The sequence below is a fragment of the Perna viridis genome, chromosome 8 (genome assembly GCF_037379345.1).
Source record: "Perna viridis isolate PV_CMFRI_1.1 ecotype Kerala chromosome 8, ASM3737934v1, whole genome shotgun sequence".
NCBI classification, from domain to species: Eukaryota; Metazoa; Mollusca; class Bivalvia; order Mytilida; family Mytilidae; genus Perna; species Perna viridis.
The window spans coordinates 37365773-37375621 of record NC_142452.1 but is presented as its reverse complement, the minus strand read 5'-3'; positions in this window follow the sequence as shown (position 1 = coordinate 37375621).

Sequence of the window (9849 nt, the reverse complement as noted above, 5' to 3'; positions counted from 1 at the left end):
AATTAAGTTGTTTTATGGGTCTATACCATGAAATATGTAATTATTCATTCAAATCTGCCTGCTCTTAGGAGATAATCAACATTGAAAATCCAATAGATTCTATTGTATTTGAGTGTCATTTACTGTTATCTCCCTCAATTTTGAAATTTACAGTGCATTCTATATAATTTTTATCTCTTATGAACACGGGTTATATGAAAAACTGAATGTTAATTTCTGTTTACTATGGCAATTCAAACAAAATATCAAAAATAAAAATATGTAGGCTTTTTACCCATGAATCACATTTTGCATGATTCTTAGCTGGAGTGCTACTTAAAAACATTCCATAAGTGTACTGTATTTTTTCAAAAGTTAAGATGAGAAAATATATGAACAATCAAAAGATATGTTGTTTTTTTTTCTCCATTGATATTGTAAAAGATGATCAAAAACTTTTAAGTGTAACAATTTTAAATGGCTTAAAATAGTCAACGAAAGGTTTCAAATTAAACCATTTTCATTGTTTTTCATTAATACTAGCTAGGGATGTCTGATGTCTCTTCTTAAAACATTTATTTTTGAATGGAATTAGCCCTCATATTTAGAAACAATTGCTACTGCATGTCGATGTTATAATGCAATATATAGTATTGTCAACTTTAATTTAATTTAGGAAAAATAAAATCATACCTTGGTTTCCTGTTACTGACTCGTGCTTTGACCCCCTGACTGAATTATTTTCAAGATAAGAAACAACAAAAAGTACCACCAAACCTCCTGACATTTAATGGATAGAAGTTTACATTTCCACATAGTCGGGGTGATTAAGAAGATGTTTTAAAGTTGTTTTCTATGAAATTGTAGAATAAAATAAAATCCTAATCTACTGACCCATTTTCTTCTGACATGTTACCGGAAACAGAGGTATAATTTTACGTGGCCTTATCAACTCTCCATATAGTGAAGGTGGTATTTATGAAGTGACAATGTCTATACCCAACACAGTAGCATAACCATTTCAAAATATGTCTATTTACTTTGTACAAAGAAATAAATACATTTACATGTCAGTTATATGAAGTAAAAGGATGGAAAAATGTTGAATTGAAGCATTTCGTTTTAGATTAATAAGCAGACTCTGTACTTCCACGAGATAAGTGCAATACCTCTCTGTAAAAGTTTACTTGAAGTCTGTAGGAATGGAAAATTCTGTAATTACTTTACGTAACTGATTTAGAATTCTTATAAAAGCGTCTGTTTCAACTCCATTTTTACTTTAATTTAAGACATGGTAGAATCAATGTGGAGCCACATTTTCCCTTTGACAGTAGAGTGTGAATGAATTAAAGTTTTTGTTGACAGTATTGTAAATTATATATTAATGTATAATATTTTTTGTTATGTAGACTGTATTTATATGCGATTATGGTTGTTTTTCTATTGTGTCTATATATAGTGCTATATTACTTGTGCTATTCTGTGTGGTATGTGGCCTCTGTATTCAACATCATATACATGCATCTTATGTAACCACTAAAGTGTGGACTTACATTTTCACTAAGGGTTGTTCATTTTGATTATAAATCTTACTCATATTTGTAACACTGAAACACAGACCATTTTGTTCTCGAGAAGGGAATTTTATGTTAATTAGAAAAATGATTTTTTTTTTTAGCAGCAGCTTGAGTTGACATGTAAGGGACATAACTCTTGGAATCAGTGATATGTTTGTATCATATTCAATTTCACCCAAGCCTAACAAGCTTCCATTTGAAACAGGATGAAATCAGTCCAAGTTACCTTGATGCTTACGTGAGATTGATGTAAAATACTGAATACAAAAGTTCGAATGATTTGTAAGAGTTGTGTCCCCTATCTTAGGTCTACCTCCTTAAATGGGACTTCAAAAGTTGTCTGGTATAGGCAAGTTTTTGATATATTCAGGGTTTGATTTGGACGGGTTACAATGGAAGACCTAGTCCCTCCCCTTTAATATAAAACTGGTCAGTGCTTAACTTAACTCAAACAACTTCCTGTCCATTTTTGGCAATGCAATGTCTTTGTGATTCTGTAATGCATCCATAAAATGGACAAAGACTTTTGTAGTATTTTGAAGAATTTAACAGAATGTATGATAAGCATAGTTTTGCATTATATGGCAAACCAAAATTCAGGGAAATTTGGGAAGGCCAATTTTTGTCATGTTCATAGCATATTTTCGGATTTAGATTGGAATGAATATTACAATTTAACATGATGATTGTTAGTAAAAATTGGTGTTACATATATTCTACAAATATTTTTATGACTGACAATTATGATCATCATTACAGAAATGATTGACAAGTTTATATTGTTTAGTTATTTATTTGTACGAAAATTCACAAAAACTTTTTTTTTTATGCACAAGGCAATCCTATCTTTCATTTTGGAAACAATATGTAATAGAACACATATATATTTGTATCAGAGGCCACATTTTACGAAGATTTTTGAATGAAATAGAGATTTTACAATGTACAATGCAAGTGTCTGTCTTAATTCTATTCAAACTCTGAACTTTTTTCATAAGTTTCCAATTAAGTGAAGGTAGAATATTGATTTTTTTTTCTCAAATCATCTAATTGGTAAGACGGATTTGAGGAAAATCTCAATTTGATATTTTTGATGACACACAACAAAGAATGGATGTATATCATAAACCTTAATGAAGGAGGTAGACCTAGAGTAAGGGACACAACTCTTAAAAATCATTCAAACATTTGTATTCAGCATTTTACATCAATCTTATGTAAGCATTTAATTAACTTGGATTCATTTTATTCAGCTTCAAACAAAAGCTTGAGTCTTTGGTGAAATTGAATATAATACAAACATATCACTGATTTCATGAGTTATATCCCTTACCCTAGGTCAACCTCCCTAAGTTAATGTATGAAGTGAAATTACAAATAGTATCTGTATTATACACTTTAGTCCTCCTGTCATTATCCTTAAAAACATAGGACCAATGAAACCTTTTCTAGAAGTAAAATATTGGCCATGTACATACACTCTTAGATTGTTAAGTTTATGTAGTATTAATTAATTAGTAATTAATTTGTCGATGATAATTACTTGTAGATGTCCCTGTTTTGCCAGTGCCCATTAAGATCTTACATGATAAATAAGATCTGATCATTTTAATGTTGTAACTGCATATTATAGCAGTATAAAATAGAGCATTGTTGTGATAAGATTTACCTATAGCATTAGTTATTCGTTTTCCTGCTTTAGTCTGAATTTCTTTCATTTTGTTAGTGCTTTCTTTATTAATTTGGTTTTATCATCTCATCAATTAGAAAATTAGGAGAGGATTATCTTAAGCTTACCTCAACAGAGGTTTGCATACCCATACTTTTGATCGTTGTGCATAAATATACATCTAACATTGTTCAGTTTTTCCTAAAATTTTCTAGATACATACATTTAACTACAATGTTATACATTTCCACGTTTATTAAGAAAAATTAACAGTACCTGGTAACTGTTGACAGATCAATACTGGTTTTATATAGTTTGTAAATGTCTTTTTAATTTTTTTCCCATTTTTTTATCATGTTTACAAACTTAAATTACATATCTCTGTGGAAATTTCAATTTTTGAAATCAATTAAACAATTTTATATTCATTGTAAGATACAAAGACAATGATTGATCTATAAAACCTGTCCTTTTACTTATTGATTTGCATAATCATAATCTATGTGCAGGTTTTTTTTTTTTTTTAAATTAATATGAAATTAATCAATAGACCATGTCTTTAGAAGTCCAGTAATCATGAATTTATTTTACAAAAATGGAAATACTTACAGCACAAGGACAAGAATGTTTTTGACTATCCATATATACCATGTAAACTTTAATGACTTACCATATAATCATGTTCGTTTCCCCTATTTAGTCCCCCCTGATTATATGATCCAACGATGGCCAAGATCTGTTGGGGCTTTTAATTCATACAGTTAGAAATAGGGAGAGGTGTTTTTTGTAATGCTCAGCAAAAATTTATAAAATAGAAGACAACTAGGTTTGACAAATATTATATCAAGATAAAAAATTCTCTGAACAGTAACCATTAGCATAAACTTTAATTGGAAGGTTATCTATATCTTGGAAGGTCAGACAAAATTTCTTATGGTATACTCTCAATGAAGTTTTTCATTTGTAACATCAATACATTTCATTTTTTTGTATTCTTAAAGAATCATCCACCATGGACAAGTTGAAATTGCAAATTTTCATGGGCAGTAGTTAATACATCATGACTTTATCTATTATTACATCACATGACATGCTCTGTGATCTGACCTAATACCAATTTTTGTTTCCTGATATGTTGGCATTGGGTATGTGTTGGCCTCCAAAGAAAAGATGATGTTTTTGTTATTGATGTGTTTTCTGGTATGTTATACTTCACATAAATTTCTTCGTTACATATCTGATGGCCTTAAGATTTTTTGGTTGATATAATCATTAAGACATGAGCTCTGCTTGTAAATGTACTTCAATGGGAAAATTCAATTCCAGAAACTAAACCATTAAATGTAGTATCTGATGTACTCTTTCTAAGTTACTGCTTCTTTATCAAGGTTTAAATCTTACTTGAAACAATCCAGATTAATATTTGGATATTTTATGCATCCTTTTAATACACCTGTTAACTTTTGAGACAGTTGATGTTGGAGATGACACTCTCACTGGATAATTTAATGTAAAAGTAAATTTTTTATGTAAAAAATTTATTAATCAGTATTTTTTTACAGAAAATATAATAATTTTAACTGAATACCTCCAATAAATCTAACATTTTTTATTTGGAAGATTCTAAATGTTTCGTTGATTTTGTGGAAGTCTCCCCCTGACGTGGGAAGGTTAACATTTATAAATATTGAGCAAATGTAATTTTAGTCAAAGTATTGGAAATAAATAGAATACCTAAATATTGTTCTGGGTAAGTAGTTTATCTTTGAAATTATTTTTTGTTATCTAAAATCTTCAGTAAAAGTGGTAGCAATTGAAGGAGGTAGACCTAGGGAAAGGGACATAACTTATGAAGTCAGTGATATGTTTGTATCATATTTCAATTCAATTTCACCGAAGGCTGTCAAGCTTTCATTTGACAGAGAATGAAATTAATCTAAGTTACTTTGGTGCTTACATGACATTGATGTAAAATGCTGAATACAAACATTCCAATGATTTTTAAGAGTTGTGTCTCTTACACAAGATCTACCTCCTTAATTGATGTTACTCAATTCAAATGAGAGAATCTCACCTGCCAATACTTTTCAGCATTGCATAATCCATATATGATAGTTACATTATTCTTAATCTGTTTCAAAATGGATTTCATTTTGAAATTTGGATAAAAAAAAAGATGATGTAATGATATGGTACCATAAGGTTCTCATTATAAATTTCTAGTTGTAGTAAATATTACTATTTCCGTATCCAATATTTTTCTGCAGGATATTATTTTTTTCTTTGTAAAGACAATAATTATTTCAGTATTGATCAAGAGCTCAGTTTTCATATACCGTATTGAACATTCTTCGTGTACCAGTAAACTAACATTGGCCAGTGTTAAATATTTATATTTGTATTCATAAACACTTAAATAAGTGCCAGTCTCTGTAAGAATCTGGCAAAATAGGAAATAATTTGAGACATGGATTCTAAAACCCACAGATCTGAAAATATAATTTCAAAAAAAGTCTTTTCTATTTGAAATTACCTATAAAAAAATAATCAAATTACACTGCCAAAGCTTTTTTTTAATACCATCTTTCACCAACTGCCTGATTCTTACAGAGACTGATATTAAAATACATGTTGCAGGTTGATTTGAACACTTTTAAGTAACCATTATCTAATCATCCAATTTTTCACATTGAAAAAAATTAAAGATTGGCAAGTTTCCTTTTGTTCTGTTCATATTTGTTGTTGAAGCAGGGCATATTATTGTTGGTGCATTTTATCATTGATTATATTGTTACATGTAAATAATGATTGCCTGATATTTTGTACAGTGACCATATTTTTATTGTAAATTGATGATTATGATGATGATTATGATGATGATGATGATAGCATATTAATGACAACAACATATTTTCATGAAAATAATCTCATTTGAAAATGAATTTCTTATCAAAGAAAAAATAAATATTGACTGAAGACAGCTTTCTGATTCTTCGCTTTATACATAATGTGTAGAGTGATTACAGGTTGGCTCTGAGACAGAATTATGTGTCTAAATTGGTCGGTATACTGTAAACGTACTAATTTTTGCTATTTTCCTGATGGACAGAAAACCGTGAAAAACTGTACATCGGAAATTGATTTTTAGCACTCTATAATGCTAATCATTTTTTTTTTTAAACCGAGAAAAGTGACACCCGCTAATATGTTTACTTGACAAAATCTGCAAAAATTTGAAACCGTGAAATTACTATGTTTATAGTATCCACTGACAGACTGTTGCTACTGTGAGGTCTTGTCCTCTTATGCTTGAAAACTTCGGTTGAATATATAGTTAAAAAATAACCAATCACGTGGCTGTTTACAAAACCTTGCACTCTTGATTTACACGTATATTTGTCCTGTGTTATGTTGTCAAGTCTTCAAGCAGTCAAGGTTGAAAAGAGGAGCAAAATGAAGCGTGATTTTCTGAAATAAAACAATTTGTACATATAAGAAAATCATGGAGGAAACGTAAATTAACATGATTTTGTTATCCCAACAAAAACAAAAAAGAAACAAACAAAAAATAGCTCAAGAAGTAATTGAAAAATAAGAGAAAACAAATATACATATATTTTTCATCCCAGTGGCTTGTTGTTTCTTTGACATGTTCACCACATTAATTCTCATTAGAAATATTTGTACAGTGGTTCGGATTGCATCCAGCATGCCCAAATGATGGTATTTTCATGCTAAAGTGATTTTTGATGGCACATTCCTGGATGAAAAGACCAAGGTTTCATCTAAAAATATTCCAAAATTCTGGAGAGGTAAGATTTAAAAAAAGAAGTTTTGGAAACTTTCAGATGTATTGGACAAGACATGCTGACTACTTTGTGAGCCAAAAGGCAGCAAGAAATTTCTCACACAATTGTCTTTGAGTAGGCCATTGAAACATTACTGGTAGTTACAAAGGCTTCAAAAAGGAAAGTGATGCAAGGTAAAATGCTTTCCTTTACATGTTCATGATAAAAAAGGTGCTTTAAATGAGAATGGGTAACATATTCTCTAATGTTTTTTTTATACCTTTTTTTCTTAACTGGTGGTACATGTACATCCAATTCCCCTTGTGTTTTATTATGGTGGTATTCCAGCATGCCTTTACTTCTAGATCTGTAAATAAGCATGTTAAAACAGTTTATTCCAATTGCCATAAATTCCTCTGAAACAAATGATAAGATTTCTTCTAAGGTTGCAATTAATGTTCACGATGAAATGATAGTAATAGAGGGATTGCTTCCATTACCAAATATGCAGTCTGAGTACAGCCATAAGTGCTATAAAGTGAGAATCATATGTTTCCAGGCCAAATTTAACATATGAGAACCATGTGATTTCGGCACAATATGATTACTGTATGTGGCACATTGTGTTTAAATACTTCTCCGTCTAAGAATTGGGCAAAATGTGTATAAGATATGGCACATGAAGAAAAAATACACAGATATGTTATTGTATAATCCAAGTATTTATACCTCATAACCTCAAGAAATTACTGTCAAAGTGTTTGAAAAGTTTGTCTTTTTAAAGAGTACTCAAGGGAACCAAGGTTATAGCGGTAATCAAAAGAATGTAATCCAGGGACAAAGACCAGACATGGAAAACAGACATACACAACAAAGAACATGAAGTAACTAAAATACATACAAAGTAACAAAAGTAAATGAGCAACTCGGACTCCACTAAAAACTGGGAGCATGGACCAGGTGCACCGGTAGGGTAAGCGTCCCCTGCTTTTCCTGCCAAGTTGCTCATAAAAAGTCAAGTCCGGAGTAGACAAACGAGGAAAGGAAAACTATGACCCGTTGAATAAATCAGTTTTCATGGTGCTGATGGATACACATTAAAGACATTGATAGGACAAATTTAGTTGAAATGCACTATGGAAAAATGGCGGGAAAATTTTCCCTCACTTTTTCCTAATATTATCAGTCAAAAAATATCTACATCACCAATGCTTCAGGATAAATTTGAATAGCTGTTCAGCTGTTTTCTGGATGTGTTGAATGTATTTGAGGCAAAAAAAGACCAAATTGAGAAATATGATGTGCCACCCATTGCCTGATTCTTACACAGATACAGTACTTATACACCAAATTGGCTGCATATTTTATAGCAGTAACTTAGGGCATATCAAGTTAATTTGAAAAAAAAATGTGTGGGGAAGGAGGAAGGAGATTTGCTCATTTTTGTGAAAACATGGCATGAATTTAACAAAATTTTCAAATAAAAAAGAAAGGATTAATTCTGATTCTCAGAACCCTGGATCCACCACTGATAGCATGTCCTTGTGGTTTTATTCAGTCTCAGTCACCTTCATATGTCAATATTTTGAGATCCCATATAATGAAGTTGCTAGTATCAGCAAGATGGTCTTGAATGTATTTTAAATGTATATGGCAAATAGCTAAATTTGACAATGTAAACATATTAAGTTAATTACAGCATAATAATACACATGATAGTGAACTGAAACCCAAAAAATATTAGTACTTTACATTTTAAATACAAGTTTAACCAAGTGAAAATATTTTCTTTACAGCTTGTGTTCTTTTAAGAACAAAAACCACATTAATCTTCTCTAAAATTACATTAAGGAATTATTTCAGATCCGATATTGTTGTACTTTTTAAATTACTTTTTGAATCTATTATTGATGTCATATCTTTTACATGGGAATATTTTATCAGCATGTTCTTAAACAGAATACTTAATATATAATACTAAATTCATTCTTTTTTCAAAAGATTTGGAAAAATAAAGAATTGTTCCCCCTTTCCCTCTTAAAAATTGTCTGTGAGAAGATAAAAATCTTTGGAAATGTGTAAAATGTTTGAAAATAAAATAATAATTTAGTGCAAGTCTTGCTCAATGTTTAAGACAAGATAATGCAAGATTTGTTGTCTTCTTGGCATCAGTAAAGATAAATGTATATAAAAAAAAACATTGAGTTATCCCCCTTTTCCCACAAAACATTATTTTCCATTTCAACAGGTGATTAACACCTGATGTCAGTATCTTTGTTTGTGACACTTTAGCTGTAGGAAATGATATTATCTTTTGACAGAAATATTTTATAGTATCTTTTTATGTCAAAATTAATTACATTGTTTTTATGATATATGGACTTAAAATGGCTGATACTATTTTGTGATCTAAGAAAACTATGATCTTAGCTGCTTAAGGTAGGGATATATTTATTCGTGTATCTTATTATTTTTTTAACAAAATTATGAGAAATTTATCTTCTAATTTTTTTATCGGTTTCTTATGCCAGTAATTTATTCAGTAATGATTGTACACCAAAGTTTGAACATAATGGATTAAAGCAATAAAAATGGAAATATCCATGTAAACCAATTTTCAAAAGAGGTCCTGCTTACAGTACTCTGTTACTGGCAAAATGGGTATATCCCATGTCAAGGGCAGATCCAGACACTTTGAAAAGGATGGGTGCCAGCTGAGGTTCCTCTGAAAAAAAGGGGTGCTTGGACATTATTTCCCATTATTTGTCAATTTTTCACATAAAAATGACAAATTTTCTAATGAAAGGGAGGGTGCCAACCCCCTTTTTCCTCCCGT